At 36.7% G+C, this 18,213-nt stretch overlaps 1 long non-coding RNA gene across 1 annotated transcript; it reads right to left on the bottom strand.

Moving 5' to 3' along the window:
- Positions 1–3,316: 3,316 nt before the first annotated feature.
- On the bottom strand, positions 3,317–14,613 carry LOC134475621 (uncharacterized). Its single transcript, XR_010046798.1, has 3 exons — positions 14,297–14,613; positions 12,754–12,855; positions 3,317–4,689 (listed from the first exon to the last, which is right to left on the bottom strand). It is a non-coding gene; the product is annotated as an uncharacterized LOC134475621 (long non-coding RNA).
- Between the last annotated feature and the right edge of the window lie 3,600 nt (positions 14,614–18,213).

The raw sequence follows: 18,213 nt of genomic DNA, 5'->3' as shown, positions 1-18,213 counted from the left end.
CCAGAGAAGCACAGTCAGCTTCCTCCAGAAATTTGTTACAAATGCAGATTCTCAGATGCCCCTGCTGAGTCAGAGGTCGCTTCCAGGAATCTGATATTTTAATGTATTTTCAAGCCAGAAAACCACTGCTCTGACATCCTGACTTCTTGACTCTTTCCCAGGATTCCTTAACCTTAAGATTAGGTATTAAAGCCCTCAGATGTCTAGACATGGGACCAAACACTGTAGGGAATGTCTTTCCATTCTTAGAGAATGCTTGGTGTGGCTCCTTGGGTAAATCTCATTTTACCAATAAAAAATGATGATCGCTAACTTATATAATAACCCCTATCAATCACATTAACAACCTCAGCAAAAGGTTATCTTGGTAGTTTATCAGTATCAGCTACTTCTCACTGTGACTCAGACATTTAGAGACACAGTTGCAAATGTGTGATTGCAGCATTTGGAGGGAAGTGATAAACAGAGAGGCACAGTGATTCTCTGAACTGAGGATGAGGACATGCAGATATTTGTCACTGAAGGTGACTTTTTACAACATAACAAGGATTTCTGAAATGTCCTCTGATGTCCAGAAACAATAGAGTACTTATGGGTTCTAGGAATCTAATTTATTCAACAAATAGAAAATTAACAAGATGTACACCTCAGCAATTTAAGTAATTTCAAGTACGTTTGTAAGTGCGCTTGTGATTGTGTAAGTGGCAGTGTAAGGTGAGAGTACTGCAGAGGTAGAACACAGTCCCAAGGTCTCAAGGGTGGTCTTGTCAACACATCATGGTGAGACTGCAGGGTGTGACATCACATACCTATAATCTCAGGGAGTCTGAAGTTTAAAGATCACAAATTTGAGCCTATGTTAGGCAATTTTGCAACTTAGCAATATCTTGTGGGTTTGTTTATTTGTTTGTTTTTGGTACCAGGGATTAAACTCACCACCTTGCTCTTGCCAGGCAGGTGCTTATGCCACTGACCTAAGTCCCCAGCCCAGTATCTTGTTATAAAATTTAAAAAAATACAAAACTAAGTGCTTAGTATGGAGCTCAGTGATAAGGTCTTGAATTCCATCTCTAGAACAATGCACAGCATAAATTAATTTAATTAATCAATTTCAAAATTTTTATAAAATAGGAAAAAATGATGAGAGGCTATGCTAGAATCTGAACTTGAGATTTTTATATAATCTTGTGTGATCAAGAGTAAATTATCAGATCTTCAATTGCTGTTTATTCATCTAGAAAATTAGACTGGTGATATCTACATCAGTAAGGTGTGATGATTATATAAAATATCTGTAAAACACTGGCTTCAAATTTGCTTTCTTTTCTTACCTATGTTCATTTCCTGCTATAATCACAAATTAAATCCATTTATAATTTTATGATTAAGATTTATAGCTTTGAATATGTATTAAATAAAAAACTTAAGAGATTTCACATGTATGAAATCGTGATACTACAGGGAAATGAATTATTTTCCCTTGACATTTTGTTATGGATATAAAATGAATCATCTATAAATAACCTGTTGTTAATATTGAGGATAGAAGACATTTCTTAATAGCGAGAATAAACGTTGTCACATTTTAAATGGGGTTCCTAAGTAAGTTAAGTTTGGAGCTAGTACCCTGAAATATGATGTTGATACTAGTCTGGAGAAACGGAAGCATAAGAACCACCACTCCCTTGCCAGTGGAGCTCAGAAACTTAGAGGGGAGATAAGGGAAACACATTTGGGTTAAGGAGTATTATTATTATTATTATTATTATTATTGGTATGCTCTTGCTTGGGTAGAAGTTCATACTATTTATGCCAATTAGGAAAAATGTTCTCTAAAATTTTCAAATGTGTGAGTTATAAGCCCTGGGAGACCATTTGAGGATTGATGATTGACAACTTATTTACTGGAGGCCTTAACAGCATTCTTAGATTGGACTCACCTATGCGTGTTTGATTTAGAACTAGTAAGGTTCAAGTTTATTCCCCAGATCTCAAATAAAACTTTTAGTTTCTGTTCATTTCTTAAAATCTGAGCTGGTTTTATCATTAGTAAAGGGGATTTCTATAGCAGAGCTAAACAGTTTGGCAACATATTCTGTTGTCTGCCATGTAGATGGTGATACTATTTTCCCCTACTGGTTTTGCAGCAGCCTTCTGTCACTGACCTGACTCCTTTCTGCAGCCCTTTCCTGTCCCTTGGCAGCTCTTCTCAGGTCTTTGAACAGCCAATCTCCTGTTATGGGGATCCTACAGGAGTAAACTCAGAAGGTCTGCTGGGAGCAGTCTGTGCCCTGGCTCCCCTATGCTGCAGGGTGGACCCTAACCAAGCCTTTTTTCGGTGGAATATTTGTGCCAACTCATGATTTCTCTCTTGAGCAAAGACTGTTCAGCTGCTACACTAAGAGCCAGTGAATCCAAAGGCCGCTGGTACTGTCACCAGCCAGCAGCCAGAGCCCAGAAAACCAAAGGTTGCTGGCTGAAAGCGGTCAGCAGCCATGTCTGGCAACACTGAAGGCAGCTAGCAGCAAAGGAAGAAGTGCAAAGGGAAACTGTTGGGAACTACCTTCCCTCTTGGCCAGCAGCTTTCCCAAGGCCTGCTGGTAGCTGCTGGCTCTGAGGTGCCAAGAACGTGGATAACCCGAAGAGCTGACTGCATTGCCGTTCAGAGTTCACCCTGGGCCGGAAGGTAACTCTGTGTTCCATGGCTTGTTAGTGTCTGTTTTTCACTGATGCCCTCAGGGTATGGCCAGCCATAGGCTTCTGCCTCCCTTCCCAGATCGATCCATCTCCATTAATTTGGCAGAGGAAGATGCAGCACAATTGGCCCCAAACCCAGGTCTCTGGAAATGGCCTGCAGCATTGTCACTGGCAGACAGAGAACATCTACTCATAGCAACTACGAAACTACCCTGGCAGTAACAACCAAATCAACAACAGTAATAATATCAAAGACAAACCGGATATTGACATACCATAAGAACCGTTAATGTACCACCTTTAGCCTTAGAAAAGAATGTCTTAATTATAGTATAAGCACTAAAATAAACCAAATATTGACATGGAGTAAATAGCTACTAAGTGCATCATTTACAACTCCACAAATAATAGAAAATTATTCAACAGTAATAACACAGAGTTAACTATCTAAAGGTTAGTAAAGCTAAATAACCATTCTAGCACAAATGAAACAATGAAAGAAGACTAATTTGAAAAATTAAGAAATGGAAAATGAACAAGGCAAAAAAAATGAAAGTCAGAAAAGTTATTTCTAAAACTTTTTAAATATTTATTTTTCTTTTTAACACATTATCTCTGATTAGACATCTTTTATTAAGTTTTAGAGTCTTATATTATCCTGGGCAAGTATTAGCAAACAATAGTGTATTGGTAGAGTGAACTATTGGGTGGCTTAGAAGACGTATTATTAGTTCAACAGTACTTCTCCCTCCTGCCACAGTGAAGAGAAGAACCTTTAATACGTGACACCCTTTGGAAGTGGCCTAGAATAGCTTCCAACTTTGTAATTCTCCTCCTGTCTTTTCTTCATGTGTCCCTCATATGTGCTGCCTAGTTCCATGTTCACTATCTATTAAAAAACTGTGTCTTCCCAGTACCCTGTTTCTGTTTCATTTGTTTGCTGGTTACTTTCACTGAAATTCACAATATCAAGTTGTATGATCACTGGGTCCTGACACTTGAGTCCAGTGTTGCCCTAATTCACATGGAATCTTTTTTCTGTGAGTAAGTTTAATCAATGTCTACAGTGATGGACATGTGCTACCTCCTATTTGTATACTGGTTTACTTCACTTTGATTTTGGAAGCAGAATCTGCTAGTTTTCTGTACTTATTTCCCTACTTCCTATAATTTAAAGAACATAGAATTCGCCTGTCTTGTAATTTCATAGAATATATGGGTGATGGGTTATTTTGCTTACTCTCTTTGCTGACAGTGTTTTTGGAGATTTTGAGATTGCAAACTCTCTTATCCTAAAATTTTCAATTAGTCTTTTTTCCATTTAATTTTCAGCAAAGATAGCTAGTGATGTAGTCATATATATATATATATATATATATAGTGTGTGTGTGTGTGTGTGTGTGTGCTCATTTGAGTATCAGTACATAATCATAATATACTATATTTGGATTTAGCACTTGTGTATATCTAAGGGACTGAGCCCATCTTACTAATGGCATAAAATTGACTGTTGTCTAAAATCTTTAATGAACCGATAATCTATAAGTTTGTCTTGTACAGATTTACGCATTTACACATAAGGGCTTACATTTATGCATCTCTAATGTTCTGGAACATTGTTTAGGCTGGAGATGTAGCTCAACAGCATAGTGCCTGCCTGGAAAGTGCATGACCCTGAGTTCAATTCCCAGTACCAAAAAAGAACATTGTTTAAGCATGTAATTAAAAGAAGCAAAATCAAAAGGTACTATTTCTAAGACAGTTTTTGGTTGATGAGGGAGTTTCCTAAATACCCAACAGAACTCTGCCTAAGTCCTTAAGTATCAAATTCTCTTCTATTCAAATTTATTACTGAATCAATAAACAGATACATTTTTTGATCATTTTAGAAAAAATAACAATGATTTAGATTTTCAATGTCGTTATTGATTATTCTTCCACCTATGACCATTAAAAACTTCTTTTCAGCTCTCTGCCCTCCGTAACAGCTTCCTGAAAAAGACAAACAAAACCAAAAAACAAAATTTACTGACTTAACTCCTCTACATTTCCAGCCATTTTCCAGAGCCAGCTGAAAACCCCTAAGAGTTCCAGGACACTTGCCCTGGCTAAGGAAATTACTTCCTGGTTACCTTATAAAAATATTAGCATTGTAGATGCTAGGTTACTCATCACAGTACCTATTTGATTGAAAACTGCCCAATAAATCCTCTAAATTTCATATATGGTAATTTCATTTCCCTCCCAAAAATAGATGGGCTCATGCCCTTATTTTGAACTATTTGCTTCAGTGTTGCTGAAATTTTATTTTTGTTTGTTTGTTTTGAAGCATCCTTCTCATTTCCTGTTTTATAACATGATTCTTTTCTTTATAGTACTTTCAGATTATATTTCACATACTGTTCTACTGGATAAGAGCTTTGGCTCCTCCTCCTCCATTATGACATGAATTTCTCTCTGACCAATTTGTCTTAATATATTTTTCGTACAATTTATGTATAATTAGATCTGGACCAATGCATATGTGCCACTCTGAGATTGACTTGCATTGAGAACTCTGTGTGACACTGGAAAACATCACTGATGTCTTCAAAATTCATCAAATATTTAGTGACTACCTGCCATACAACGGCAGTGTATCATTAGTGGAGTTATAGTAGTAAACTAGAAGGATATGTATCGTTTCTCCCCATACAGAGATATCAGTTTCATAAGATGAAAGAGCTTGTCAGCATGAATTCTTCATCAAAATGAGCATGGTATGGAAAGAAATAGAGTGCATTAGGGGAAGCTAAGATATGCACAGTGAAGGGCTCTTCACTCACAATCTCATTTGAAATCAAAGGATGTCTGAGCCACACTAGTGTCAGTAATAGACATTTAGGTATCATGCCACCGTAATAGTGCCTTACCCAAATCCCTCATCAGAATATATTCATGAACATAGCAAAACTGTTGTCACATGAGGTATTAATTTTGCAATGCTTTTTAAGATAGCAAGAGTTGACTATAATAACAATTGTTGTCTGGAAACGATAGGTCACAATAATAAAAATTTTAAGCATATGACATTGGTGGGTGAAAACAAACATTCCCTAAGAAGACTGCTGAGGAAGGACTAAAGAACAATGAGGAAATATTATCTGATACTGGAGAAAGAGATTATTGTCATGTAGTAGAAGCTTTGACAATACTTTTGCATAAAGAAATTTAGAAAACAGAGGGCCTAATTGACTTATGCAAAAGAAATTGCAGATAACTGGGAGATGTCTAGGCAACAGGTAAAAACATGGCAATTATTTACTGTGTTAAAAGATATGACAAAATTGAATTAACAAAAAAACTATTATATTTTGAGGCTAATTTAGTGGAATTAGTAATGAGTAAAAAATCATTTCATTCTAAAATAAACCTGTTTCTTACCTCCAATCTCTAGCAAAATATTCACTAAATGAAAAGTAGCTTCCGTGCAAAAATGAGAGCCTGTGGGGGCTGTAATCTCATTTGTTAAGACTTCAGGTAAGGCCCTGTATCCCAGAAGCTTCAAGCTAGTTGAAAAGCCTTGTAAGTAAATATTTTAAGGAAAAAACTCAGAGACTCACACGACAAAACAGAGTTTCTAAAAATCTTGATGTCTTTGTCCGTTGTAGTTTCACATGGGACCAACATAGAGAAAATCGTGACTCAAAGAAACGGATAAGCTTACCTGTTATCTAAGAGAGTAAACAACAATAACAGTCAAAAGCTCACAAAATCTATGAGTACAAATTAAGGGAAGTACTGCTATTTTAGACTAAAATAGAAATAGTGGTAGGTGTGGTGGAGCATGCCTGGAATCCCAGCTCTCAAGAAGCTGAGGTAGGAGGATCCTTGCAAGTTGGAGACCACCTGGGGCTACAAAGTGAACCTGAGGCCAGCCTGAACTGCATAACAAAACCTTGTCTCAAAAAGACTAAGTAAATTAGAAATAGTGAATTTTAAACAAACTTTTGACCTCCAAAATTTCTGAGGCCTGAAAGCAAACTAAAAATGTAAATTCAGGTATTTTTTTTAGGTAAATGAATCAGGAGCACACAAGAGAGGAAAGAAGCATGGAAAAGTGTTTTCACTGCATCACCTTTCTGTGTTGGCCACATACAAAATATAAAACTAATTTCTTTCATTCACAGATCTCCAGAGCAGGAAGAATCATCCTGAGAGGTCACTTGTGAAGAGGTTCTTACACACCTGACCTTGATTCTCATTAGAGGATCCTGGACTCAGGCCAGTACTATAATGAGATGAAATCTGGGGAGTTTGGGAGGGTATAATTATACTTTGCATTAGAGGTCATTTATCATCGAACTATGGTCTATGCTGATGAAAGTTGGCTCTGAATTTCTTGAAGGGATAAGTACAATTCCTTTGTTTTAAATTGGGATTGATCTTATTGTTAATGTAACCAATAGAATGTAATGGAAACGATATTTGGAAAATCACTCTTGGGGATATTGGGGACTAGGTGAGAAATCTAAGCACCTAGAGACCTACAGTGCATGGAGAAGGACAGACAAATGGTATATGGGAACAGGCCGCCAAAGCAGAATGTGCCAATCAACCGAAAAAAGATGTGGGGAAATCCAGAATTGCATAAAATGCACTTTAGAAGGGGTTTACAGACAGAAGCATATTTTGGGTTGTTAGAAGACCGGAGAATTTCCACAACCCAAAACAGGAGAAAGGGGTTTATATGCTAATGTAGACATTCAATTTGTCCTATTGTGGAATATATTTGGGCTTTCTCAAAAATCACTAGCATCTTGAATACTACTAAAGAGATAGGCAGTCCTCAGTGCACAACACAAACAATTCCATTATATTAATGACATTGTTTATCCTATCAAGTTCAGAATTTGTGCCAGGATCACCTATTGCAAGAATGGTAATTACAAATTAGATGCTTGCTCTCATGTCTTTGTAAAGAGAGAGTTATAATGAGACACAGAGAAAGACAGAGAGGGAGAGAGAAAAGGGGAGACAGGAAAGATGAGAGAAGTAGATTATCTCTTTGTGTATGTTGGATTATGTTTGAACAAACCCCATTAGTAACTTCAAACTCAGAAAAAAAAAAATGTTAGAAAGAAAAATGTAAAGAAAGTAATCCAAATGAGAGGCAGAATTGACAACCCAAATACATGGGCTCATCTAATGGAAAGGCCATCTCCAGAAAGCTAAGTCAGCCTATGTTGTAAATAAGATTTACAAGGAAAAAGATTTAATACAGGACAAAGAATTTATAGGATTATTTTATAATGTTCACCCAAACAGTCAAATGCATAATGTGCAAGAGATCTGCCCACATACTAGAGATCCAAAGAATCCAGCTGAAGGCCTGGATCTCACAGCAGTGTCCTGCACAAGTCCAGCTGAAGACCTACAGCAAATGCAGTGTCCTTCATCAGTCCATCTAGAGGCCTAGAGCCCACAGTGTCTCAGGCAAGCCTGTATGGAGTATCTGCCCTGGGAAGGTCCAACGGTCAGCAGTGAAAGTCAGAAAGCCTACTCCAAACTGATGAGGGATCCACTCCAGCAGGCTGAGGGATCTTCACAGGAGCCAGGATGTGATGCTCAAGGTAAGGACCAGAGCTCTCCCGCAAAGTACCACAACCTTCATCATTGAAAGTGAGAACCACTGAGTTCTAATCAGGAAAGCCAGCATGATAAGGCTTCTCTGCGAGAATCAACAGTACACTGTCTTCCTCTCCAGTTCTCCTATTTTGCTGTTGGCGGGAACCTCAGGTGGACCATCCACAACCAACATCATGCTGTGTGCTACAAACTGACCATTGGTTAGTCTACCACAGCCTCATTGTGGACTCCTTTCATTCTGGAACACAGATTAGATCCCACTTTTAATCAATGCAGAAAATACTGATCTGCAAAACCCTAAGGACATTAAAATGGTTACTTTTCACATTACATGTTGTAATGGTTTGAAATCCAACAGCAAACAGTTCCATCATCTAAACATTTTCACATAAATATTGATATAGGACACTAAAGATCTAGAAAAAAAAAAGCATTGTGATGGATACATAACTGTGGACATCATCAAGACAAACAGTAGTTGAAATAGCAGGTAAATTAAATAGCTTAGGCAATGTGATTGGAAAAAGGCATATAAATGATACTAGAAATGAGCATAAGATACAGTCAGTTGAGTAATTATATATAAACATTTTATTATATGTTAAAATATTTATGGATATTGTATTTGTAAGGAAGAGGCAATTTTCTTTTCTTGATTTGAAAGAACACAAATGATTGCCAAGAAAAATAATGCTTGGAGGGACTTTGATGTTTGCATGAAAATTCACCAAATACAATTGCTTAAAGTAATGCAGAGGCGTCCTTCCTAGGAATTGTGTAGAAAGCATGGTTCGTGCACAGAATTTGTGTTTCCTCTTTTATAATCTGGGATCCTCAGTGACAATGTTTTCTAGCAACAAGCTATGGTTCTCAGATACAATTCTGTTTTTATCAATGCAAAGTAATCTTAAGTGATATACGCCATTGCTGGGCTAGAAATTTAGGCCATTTGCTTGTTTGTTTGTTTGTTTGCTTTGTTTTATTTTCTTATCTTAGAAGCAAAATATGAGAGCCTGGAGCCTGCGATCAGCCAGGGGCCTGAATCACCAATGTGAAGATGGTTTGTGAACTAACCAGGAACACCCTCATTTTACAGCTTCATGAATTAAAAAAAAAAAAATGAAATTTTGTTTACAAAAACCACTGAAATGCTAATACTTATTTGTAACATCACAGTATTGTCCTCATTTGCTATTTTATTAGACGGATTCATTTGTGACATTAAAGAAACATTGAAATTTTGGAGGTGTCTAATGTGCAGAGTCCTATGTGTTCCTGATTAAATTTAACAAAACTTCTTACAGACAAGTACCAGGGGATTGGTGTGATCCAAATTCTTTTTCCAGAATTAGCACAGAAAACAATTTAATTGTTTTTGATCTCTGCTTGTCTTGCCCATTAACACAGAATATCATTATAATTCAAAGCTTGTTGCAGTAATTTGTAACTCATGCCTTTGTCATTTTTATCAATTTCTAAGTGCAGAGAGTATGTGCAAGAATGGATCAGAAATACCATTTTTGCGATGCAACATACAGTGAACGTCTAATACCGTCCCATATTCAGGGGCTTCTGTGCCACAGAAGTCAGATACATTGAATAGTAAAATAATAGCACTTTTTCTCCCTCTTCATTGAACTTATTAGTGTGTGTCTCTCACTGTGAAGAAAAAGGAGTGAAATGTAACCATTTGATGTCTCTATTGTGTGTGTGTTGGTGTGTATAAAGGAAGAAAGAAGATCTTCAAGTGTCTTAGCTATATTTTCTACAATGAGACATATTACATAACTACTGCTTGTTGAACTGTAATTATAACGGAGCCACCTTTATAAACATGAATACAAGGAAAACTAATTAAGTGCTGACAATAAGCAAATATTATTCTCTTAATGAGATCTTCTACTGGAAATCCTGCTTTGTTCCTGCTACTCCAGTGTGAATGACATTTGAATCATAACAGTGTCTCACAGAAACGGTCTTTCAGGAATGAAAAAGACAGCGCAGTGTCACAGTCAATGAATACCTTTTCAAATCTTTGCTAATCTGAAGTCAATGAAATGCTACTCCCCCTAACAGCTGCTTTTGCTGATTTGTATACCCGCATAATTAGTGGAAAGTTCAAACTGCACATTTTTAGTATTCGTATATTTTGATAGTGTTTTTGTCACATATTATCTTCACATAGCTGATTACTATGAAAAACTGAACTCTGAGTTCTGAAGAGGAATCTAGAAGGCAAAATGCAATGCGATGGTTTATCAGTGTTTGATCTCTCATCTCCAAAGCTCAGTCTTCCTATCTCTGTCTCTCTCCCTCAATATCTCCAGCTCTGTCTTTCCCTTCTCCCCAGCTCACAAATATCTGCTCAGCACATGTATTTCCAAAGAATGATATGCTGAGAATCTGTAGAACCTTTGTCAGTAGAGTGTAATACCTGAGAAAATAAATTTAAATAAAGAAGGATGTCTTTTTTTTACCACTACTCAGAGGTTAAACGGATAGTCACTTGGCTTCCTGGTTTCTTGGCCTGTGGTGAGGCACCAACCAGCACACGGTGGAGAAAAATCTGCACAGCTCATGGTGCTCAGGAATCAATCGCAGACAAGAAGGAGCCTGGGGACAGAATCCATGCTTAAAGTAATGTCCCTGGGATCTGATTACTGTATTCTAGGGCTTACCTCCCAGTTTCAACCACCTCCCTGAAGCCCATTACTCTATATCAATCAGTATATCATTACATTTGTGAGATCAGGACCCTCATAATCCAGCCACGTTCCAAAGATCCACACCTGAACACGGGTCTATTAGCAATTAGGCTTTCAAAGCAATAGCCATTGGACTGAGCCTTCAAAACATATCAGAAGGTCCTATTGTGTTTAAGGTTCTGTGATGGGAGAGAAGAGAAGGGTGCATTTTCCTGGAGAGAATTTGCTCACTAAATACCGCTAGCCATCACCTTGTGAGACACATGCTGAGACATTCTCAGGGGTGGGTGAGGACCATCTTCAAGAGCTTTGCATAACAGACGCACATCTCTTCATGAGATCAGAAGGCAGAATCATGCTATTCTTTCAGCTTAGAATGTGATTTTTTAAAAAGCAGGTGTTAAGAAACAGCTGAGCTCAGACATGCATAAAAAACAAAACATTATTTTTGTTCCTAAAGGACAAGAAACAGTGGTGATTTGATAGTCACATATCATAGATTAAATGTGTGAGTCTGTATCTGTGCCTCAGATCTCAAAAATGCAAAAATGATTTTCTGAAATGAACAAAATATTCCTAATTTTTCTTTAACACAGTAGTATTTGGTTTCATTCAACGATGATATAGCTAAGAAAGTTTAATGGTAGAAATTGAGCAAATACCTCGTAAGAGAAACACCAGCGACTCTCAGTAAAAATATAATAGACATACTTATTTAAATACCTTGAAATAACTCTTTATTATCTATAAAATTGTTATAAGATTTTGGGTAGTTTTGATGATGATCGAATGGCATCACATTGAAAATAGCAAGTAGATTTATGGTCAGCATAAAACATTTTTTTAAAGTTTTATATATTATTCTAGGACCCATAACAAGCATAAAATGGAGTAGGATGTAGTAAAGATGAGCAATTAAAATGATATTTAATAATTGATATTTTATAATTTTTACCTGAAAATACCAGATTTACACAGTTTATCCTAAAATCTACCCTCCAAGAGTATGAAATTTAATGCAATTGAGAGTAGAATTTGTCAGTATTTAGGTTATTGGATGGTAATAAATATAATAACAGTGAAATGTACCATAGGAATATAGAGATGGGAAATGTTGTATTTATCTGGGAGGAGGTTGTATTGTGGAAGTTTTTTCATGAACTTTTCATGATGTTTGTCAGGTAGTAAGGCAAGAGAGAGAAACAGAGAATATGCAAATACCAAAAATGTTCAAAAAATGATGATTGTCTTATATTCATTTATCTGAGGATACATTATGCTGTTTCCATAGCTTCTAAAATGTATTCTTCAAAAAATGCAAATCATTTACATGCTATATAGATGTATGTAATTAGAACTTTACTGGAACCCTAATTCTATTTCATTGGTTTGCACACTGTAAGGTAATTTAAAAGTAGTTTTACATTTGGTGATTTTATATCCTACCATTTCGTACTGTATTTGGGCATATATTTTACCTACCTAAGTCTGTTTACTAGTCATTAAAATGTACATAATCATAGTTATCTGAGAGATATTTTGTATGCACTATATGAGCCTACATACATAAAATAATGGAATGCATGGACATAATTTCATAAACAAATTGTAATGCCTCTGTCTCACCACACATGGAGAGGTCATTTCCTTTCAAGACTGGAATATTTTACTCTACTACTATTATTCAATTATACAATTGTTAGAGAAGTGAAAAAATGTTTACCTTGCTGTCTTCTAAGAATGCTGCCATTTTATCTTTTTCTCCTGGTTTCTATGTGAATTTGAAGAAAACATTAGCCTTTTCTTCCACTTGCTCCATCTCTTCCTGAAACGTGATTTATATTGTGAACATTCATTTCTTTTTGTAAATAGAGTCGTTATTTATCATTTTAAGTGATGAGGAAAGTAAAGCTCAGGAAAAAGTCTGACTGCATAGTCATAAGCAGAAAATAGATATCAGAAGTCAAAAACTACGTGGAGATATTATTTGTTCTCCTATGGTGACCGGTTTTTATACCACCATTTCTGAGGGGCAGTAGCAATAAAGGAGCTGAGAATTACTATGTGGGCTCTTTAGTAGTGGAAGGAATGACGGTATTTCCGGAGAAGAATATAGAACATTGAAATTCTCATGCAAATTCCATACAAAAAGTTCAGGAGTCTTCAAATGTCCCATCTATATGCATTCATTCATTTGTGTGTATGTACACATATAAGTGTATGCACAGATACACATATGTAAACATGTGCTCAAATACACATGTGCATGCATATATATATATATGATTTTTTTACACTGATGAGAAAACAGAGGCTCAAATATTTACAGAAATTTCATAAACTACAGTGTTTAAGGAATAATGGAGGCCACAAAATTCAGAAGATTTCCACTGTCTAACGTTATAAGACATATTTTATAAATACACAGTTTGCCAAAAAATGTATACACACTTTAGGAAAAAAATAGCATAATGTTTTTTTCAACAGATGGTGTTATCCTCATGTGGGGGACCCTAGAGACTGTCATGCATCTCAGAAACCCACTACACTGCCGGCCCTCAGAGAAGAAATTGAAAATGTATGTGCGACAATTTCACTGACCATGGTTACCCAAGCAGCAGTTTACCATATGAATAACTGTCTGGAAGCCGATGGCCACCACTTTGAGCACCTCTCGTAATTGCAGAGACCAATGGTAGCTTGTATTAATCTCACGATGTCTCAATAAATTTAGTATCAAAGTATTTATGTTTGTGTTTTTGTGAAGTGTGTATATGTTGGCAGACTGTATATGAGTTAAATAGCATTCACTCATTCTTTTAACAAATATTTACTCGGCATTTACCCTAAGCCACTCTCCTAGAATTCATACATTAAACAATCTCATGGCCTTCCTTTTCAGGCATTCAGAATCTCCTAGAAATGACACTTGTAAATCATAAATACTTTGAAAATGTTGTAAAAACTGTATGGAACATCGATGAAGGTCTTAGAGTAAGGTAATTTTTAAACTGGATTTTGGACAACACAAGCATCCAAGCGACAAGGACATTCCAGACAGAGGGAACAGCAGCACGGTGAGGAGGAAGGACACAGAGCCAAAACTGGCCAGGAGACATAAGGCTGGGATATAAATGCTGCCTGTCTCCGCTCTCAGCGGGCCTTCCCACTGCCTCCTGCTGCTCTCATCTATTTTCTCGCTCTGCCCTTCGCTGCACTCCCAGGCCTACCATCACATTCCCATTCGCCCTCCTCCACCTCCTCACCTCATGTCCAAAGCGCACGGGTATGTGAGATAAGTGGGTGAGCAAGCTGCAAACTGGTAAGAGGAGGGGTGTCGGGGTGTCCTCCTGGAGCAGCAGAGAGGGGGAAGGACACAGCAGTGACAGGCTCTCAGGCCTAAGAAACTCCGCAATTGCCCTTTTCACCTTGAAACCTTTCCTGCTGTGCGTTCCATGGCCAACACGGAGCTTTGGCAAATGACTGAAGCTGATAGCGCGCTTTAAGCTGATTCCAAGAGAAAACATGTCACAGCTCGTCAAATTCCGTAAATGAGAGAACAAGAAGGCAACGTACACATGAAAATGCTGATTATTTACAAAGGAAAATGTTTGGGGGGATAAAAAAAGATCTTGAACAGTCATCCAATCAAGAATTTAATTCGTACACGTTCCTCAAGCAATCACCACCAGGTGATGCTAATTAGTCTGAATAGTTCACAGGTGTTACTCTGCAAGGAAACTAAATAAAATCAAAAAATAAATAAGTAAAATTCAGCTTTAACATGACAGCCCACATGACTCCCTAATACTCCGCGAAGAGCTCCTTCTCATTGTTTATTTTTTTTAAATTTAAAATCTAATGTGTTAGATCTGAAAGCATTTTAAACCTTGATAGTGTTCTTTCCTCTCAAAATACAGTGACCTGAGGAGTCATCCATGTATCCATACATTCATTTGTACATTGATCTGTATGTGCATTAATTTCCATAAATCAGCTATCTAGCCTATTTTGAACCAGTGGCTAGCACTACAGATGTGATAGTAGAATAAAATATCTTCATCTTGCTTTTATTGGTTTACAGTCTATTAGATGAAAAATACACCAATTAAAATGCATAATTGATTGCTGTTTTAATGTCTCCCGTGGAGGAAACATCTACGCCAGTATAAAAGGACATAAAGGCTGCTTTCCTAAGGTACTAAAAGCGGGGATGGAGTTGATTCCTGAAAAAGGAAAAGAGAAGTTGCACAAATTCCAGACAAAATAAATAGGAATGTTCAGCATCCAAGATAAACAAAACCAAAACTCAGAAAGACTGTATAATTAGAACTCGGAGTAAGCAGACCACAATAATAATCTGTACAGTGAAAAAGTATTAAAGTAATTCTTAAAGAAATGATTATTGAATTCTTTCCAATTATTTTAAAATACATGAGCAGCCTACATCGTCTGTGTCCCATAAGGTTCATGACTGGACATATAAGTTGCTAATTATTTTACACAGAAGAATCTAGGGTACTTAATAAAAGAATTCTATCAAAATTTGATGTAAACATAGTAGAGTTTGGGACTACAAAGTTAGTGCCTTTGCTTTATTATAGGATGAATTTGTATCTAGATGATAGCACACAGTGGTAATTGTTCATGGTCTTGAATTTTCATTTATTTTATTTTTGTAAAATGTGACACAGCCATTCATTATTTAAAAAAATTGCTACATATTTACCAATTTAATCAACTTAGCAAGTTAAATTTTAGGTTGCAGTGTAATATTTAAGGGAATCAAAATCACTGTGGGAGATGAAAAAAGGTTTTATCTGGAGCGACAGAACACCTGATATACCAGAAAAGTGAGCAGAAAACAGAGGAAGTTCCCGTGACTGGCGGCTTCCTGGTTGAACTGGTTCAGTGCTATCAGTGTTCACCAGGGATCATTCAGTCCCTTGCCTGGTCCATTTGCTGTGAGTTCATACGGCTGCTAGGTCTGAAGTTACAGCTGGTTTTTTAAAGACATTCCTGTAAATCAGAGTAAAAGAATATACTATCAGCATTCAAGGTGGCCTAGTAAATAATGGTTTTCCTCAATGGAAGTGTCATTGTTTGTATCAGTCACCAGGTTTTGTATTATGTTCAAATGAAAGATGCATGACTCCTCTGATCTACACAGTGTGTGCAGGAGTCACGACTTAAATGTGAGAGTATTGTGGTTTGTAGACATGGCATTATGTAATGCTCAATTGTGTGTCCATTCCCATTTTGACTATAACTTATTATTTACTAGGCGATCATTTCAATGACGGTAATGTTCCCAACCTCTAATGTTTTGTAAACTACTTTTCTATAATTTTGTATCTTGATGATAACTGAAGATCAGAATCTTCCTTGGGCAACAATATTCTATCAGAATATAATCACTTGGTTTTCCTTTTTTTAGTTCTTATGATATAACTATTTCTAGGCAATGATACTAATTTTGGATGAATGGCAGTAATATTGCATTAGAGTAAATGTTCAGTTCAAATATCTTAGAGATAACTTAAATTATCTATAGTCAGTAGAGGAAAAATAAAACAGCTATGCAGATGAAAAATACTGAAAAATTTGATTTTAATAGAAAAATACAACATTTGGTATTTGACAATGAATTCTACCATTTACTGATTATAAATGGTCATATCACATCATTTAACCATGCTGTGCCTCAGTTTCTTCTTCTGTGTTATGGGAATTACAATTGTTTTGACTTCTTAAAGTCAGTTTGAATGTTAAATAAGTCTAACATATAACTGACTCAAGTGAAGGTAATTATAGTTGAAAAATAGGTAACCAAGGAGCTGGAGAACTAAGGCAGACTACATAGCAGATGATGAAAAGCAGCAATGAATTCTTTGGGCTCACCCAAGGAACACAATACAAAAGAGGAAAATATTTTGGAAAAAAGCAACAATCAGCACCAAATGCAGCACAATTAAACTGAACTGTCCCTAGTGTTTACAAGAAAATCCTCACGCACAATTACCCAGACAAATCTATTCACTTAGAAACCAGAGGGCTTTCAACCAAAGCACACATCTCTTTAGAGCCTCTTAAACTATTTTTACTGTGATCTAAATTTTATACACCCAGCATCATCAGTAATACGCACCAGCAAGACTGCCTTCTCAAGTTCAGATTGTCCCTATAATCTACCAAGTGTGCCATTCAATTCAGCTCTGCTTGACTCATTCCAGTAATCACTTGGGTTGCCCTTGTATATCACAAGCTGTAGGATGTATGAAAGAGGACTGAAGAGGACTGTCATAGCCCAGGACTTCGCAGATGTTCATATTTCCTACCAACATTTATTTTGGCTAAATTTTAAGCATTCTGTGGTCAAAAGAATCTTGCTTAATATTCAAGGCCATCTAATACTCTATTTGTTCATTGGATGGATTAGTGAATCATTATGTATTTAAAATAAACACTAGGTAAATACTCTGTACCAGACAGATTGAGAAGCAATGTGTTGAAATTATTAAGACATGGGATTCTGCAAAGAAGCCTGATTTTTCCTTTTAGAATTACAAACAGTACCATGGGAGCAAAGGTGGGAAGAAGGGAAACCTCACTTTTTCCAGCACACCCCATTATCAGATAGTTTGTGCATGTGCTTAATTATCTGACTTCCCTTTTAAGTAAGGTGGTCTTTTTGCAAGGATCTGACTTAAGTTTGAACCTTCAGATTTGAATAAAATGCACAACTAAGCCTGGCGTGGTTTCAGATGCTTACTATTCCAGCATACTGGGAGGCTGAGGCAAGAGGATCTCAAATGCTAGTCCTCCTAGGAAACTTATCAAGACTCAAGATTTAAATGATAAAGACCCTTAGATTCAAAAAGACACACACACACACACACACACACACACACACACACACACACCCAGTAAATTATATCTAAGAAACATACTCACACCGGTCTTTACTGAAAAGAGCCCGAAGTATGTAATAAGACCACAACAACTGTAAAAAGGTGTTTCTTCTCCTTCGGTCAAACCCTAAAATTGTGTGACCCCTCTAAATTGCAGCTAGATACTTTTAGGATGATCCAAGTGAGTCATGTATAAACTGGTGCTAAATTAACCAGGCCATCATTCTAGTCTCTAGATATACAGAGAGGGGCCTACTTCCCTTTGGCTTTGG

The sequence above is a fragment of the Cavia porcellus genome, unplaced genomic scaffold, assembly GCF_034190915.1.
Source record: "Cavia porcellus strain 051 isolate PalLab524CR breed Dunkin Hartley unplaced genomic scaffold, mCavPor4.1 scaffold_4, whole genome shotgun sequence".
Lineage (NCBI taxonomy): Eukaryota > Metazoa > Chordata > Mammalia > Rodentia > Caviidae > Cavia > Cavia porcellus.
This window is presented reverse-complemented; position numbering and strand designations above follow the sequence as displayed.